The 2,835-nt window shown below is 35.3% G+C and overlaps 1 long non-coding RNA gene across 1 annotated transcript; it reads right to left on the bottom strand.

The window, feature by feature from the left end:
* Nucleotides 1-414: 414 nt before the first annotated feature.
* Nucleotides 415-2,078, bottom strand: LOC147727823 (uncharacterized). The gene is made up of 3 exons (XR_015309518.1): nucleotides 1,967-2,078; nucleotides 1,122-1,192; nucleotides 415-735 (listed from the first exon to the last, which is right to left on the bottom strand). It is a non-coding gene; the product is annotated as an uncharacterized LOC147727823 (long non-coding RNA).
* Nucleotides 2,079-2,835: the final 757 nt, after the last annotated feature.

The following is a 2,835-nucleotide window of genomic DNA, read 5'->3' as shown; positions in this document are numbered from 1 at the left end:
GGCAGGGATATATTCTAAACTGCAAGATACAGAATGGCACCTGTTTATAGGTTCTAATGACGTTTGCATTTTCCAAGAAACTTGGGCAGTGGATAAGTTACATATAAATGGCTACATGACTTATAGTGTGGAAGCAAAACCATCCAAAAAAAAGGGCAGAGGAAGCGGGGGACTGATAATTTTTTGTGAAGAACACTATAGCTTGTAAATACAAACAGCTGATGATAGAATCTCAAGATATACTGGGGATTCAGCTTACTTTTTCAACAGAACGGTCAATAAAGTTTTCCCCTTTGGGTGAACTTAAGAATAAACCACAGTTTTACACCAAACATACGAAAAATACACCCACTTTAACACAATAGGGATCAGTAAATGATAAACATGGATCAGTCATACAAAGACCTTGTACATTTTATTCAGGTAAATTAAAAACAGTTTTAAAACAGCAGCACATTGTGACAATTCATAATTTCCTTACATAAAAAATGGTACAGTACATAAGGAAAATAATTCCAATTAAAAAGGGGAGAAGAAAAACACCAGTTTCAATGACTTGATGAGATTACTCCAAATTGTATATTCAATTCCACAATTCTAGGAGTTCCTTATCTCTATTACTTAGTGCTTCTCCACCATAAAGAGCATCAACGCGTTTCGGTTATGGCAAATAAATGTTCAAAGCCAAAAACTTCCTCAGGAATAAAGTAATAATATCCCACTTAAACACAATATCTGCAAATAAAAATACACAAAATAAGATATACAACATATGACTGTCTAAGTTCAACATAACACCATGTTATACAGTACTGCTCCTCAAGAACCACATAACACTCAACACTCACTACATACATCTGTAGGTTTATATTACATACATTTGAGTAGTCAGGTTTTACAATATACCTTCAAAGAGTCACCAAGAGCATGTGTAGACACAGGTCACCGAAAACTTTAAACATTTATTAATAAATGAGTTGGTGACTCCTCTCAAATTCCTGTGCCTATTTGGACCAATGTTACTTAGATCTAGAGGCAATCGGTAACATAGGGTGCATAAAGTCTACCGATATAGGTGCAAAAAAGTTTTTGTGTACATCAATTTTTAGAAAAAAGGTTACCTTGATGGTTATCTAGCGAATGTTGCTTAACAGTCAACCGCTTCTATCAATCAGCCACCTCCAAGATGTGTCTATAAAGGTTGACGGATAATTAGTAATATGCACGTTGTTTAAATGTACTATACTAGCTATCTCTAATATCTAATGCATCTAATATCGTACGCTATAGCGTACCATATTATTAAATAACTTTCTCAAGAGGCATTTAATTGGGATGCACAGATATTTAAAGATCTGAAATAACTGTGTATCAGTTTCTCAAGAGGCATTTAATTAGGATGCACATATATTAAAGGTCTGAAATGAGACCTGTTTTAAACGATATCCCAAAGCTCTTGAACTTGAGAGCTAATGAGAAAAAGAGACAGTCAGATTACACATATAGAGGTCACAAAATGACAACTATCTCGATTAGTGATAGTCTTATAAGGTAGCGCGGTATACATATGGGGCTGGTTTCTGAATATTAGGAAACATTTATAATTCCGCAAAGGCCCAACCACCATGTCCCTGCTATGTATAGAGCAGAGAGAGGTCTGCAACTAAAGATCGTCGCTGTGCAAAAATAAACCTATTCTTTACAACCGGTGACAAAAGCCATTCATTAGCGTAAAGGATAAATTATCTTAAAAATCGAAGTGATGTGCGTATAAAAATATACTGCAACAACTCTATCGAGACATCGCAATCACGTCTCATATATCAGCGAACGAAGGGATGGTATTATCCTCGTTCCTAGTCAGACCGCCCGCAGTCTAGGGGATGCCAAAGGAGACACCGGATTAGTTACCAAAGTAATAACGTCTCCACCCTGAAAACCAGCTATCCCGTCAGATTTCACATACCTGCCAGTAGGCCGACTTTCACCGTAACGTGGGGTACTGCGTGGTAAATCTTCCGCTATTATCGGACGCATTTAGGACTGCGGTTTTTATATTGTAAAAACGTGCGTCGATGTAAAGGACTTTCGGTTTAAGTAAATGCTTCTGGATCAGTCGTGTAAGTAAACAGGAAATATTCAAAGACGGACTAAAAACGTCTAGCTTCTTTTACACGGCAATTTATAAATAAATCACCATTCGTGATATTTGTTTAAGTCAAGGCACCTAAATTATAACGACCTAAGATAAGTATTTTATACACAATGCTACATCTGTTATGTCACATTCCTAGATAACAACACGACGCATATTATATTTCTTAACAACAATTTTCTAATGCACCTATATGATCATGCATGGCCATCTATATATGTGTTAGTTCATAATCATGCTGTAGCGGCAAGATTAAATGACAATTGTATTCACAGATGTAATAATATACTTTGATTCGAAATACATTAACTATTAACATACATCTTTTAAACATCAGCAGAGTGCAGCATCAATTTATACAGATAATGGCTTATCCTATACATTTTTATTCTAGTTGAATAAATTACCGATATTCCATACACATTAGATGAATTTAGGTTGTTGTCTCCTGAAAAATACAGAAATGCATGGCACAAATCTGATAACAAGTTGCTTGGCACATAGCAGCCATCTATGAACAACGGCAGAGCTAGAACATACATTTATTAGAGTCGTGTGCATTTATAGGAATAACATCTTATCCTACACATCATGTTCTAGTTAGATACATAACCAATGTTTAAATTTTATTGTTAGTTTTCAGTCTATATTTCTTGAGATGTATGTTAGTACACGACATA

Source organism: Lissotriton vulgaris, chromosome 3_1 (assembly GCF_964263255.1).
Source record: "Lissotriton vulgaris chromosome 3_1, aLisVul1.2, whole genome shotgun sequence".
Lineage (NCBI taxonomy): Eukaryota > Metazoa > Chordata > Amphibia > Caudata > Salamandridae > Lissotriton > Lissotriton vulgaris.
This window is presented reverse-complemented; position numbering and strand designations above follow the sequence as displayed.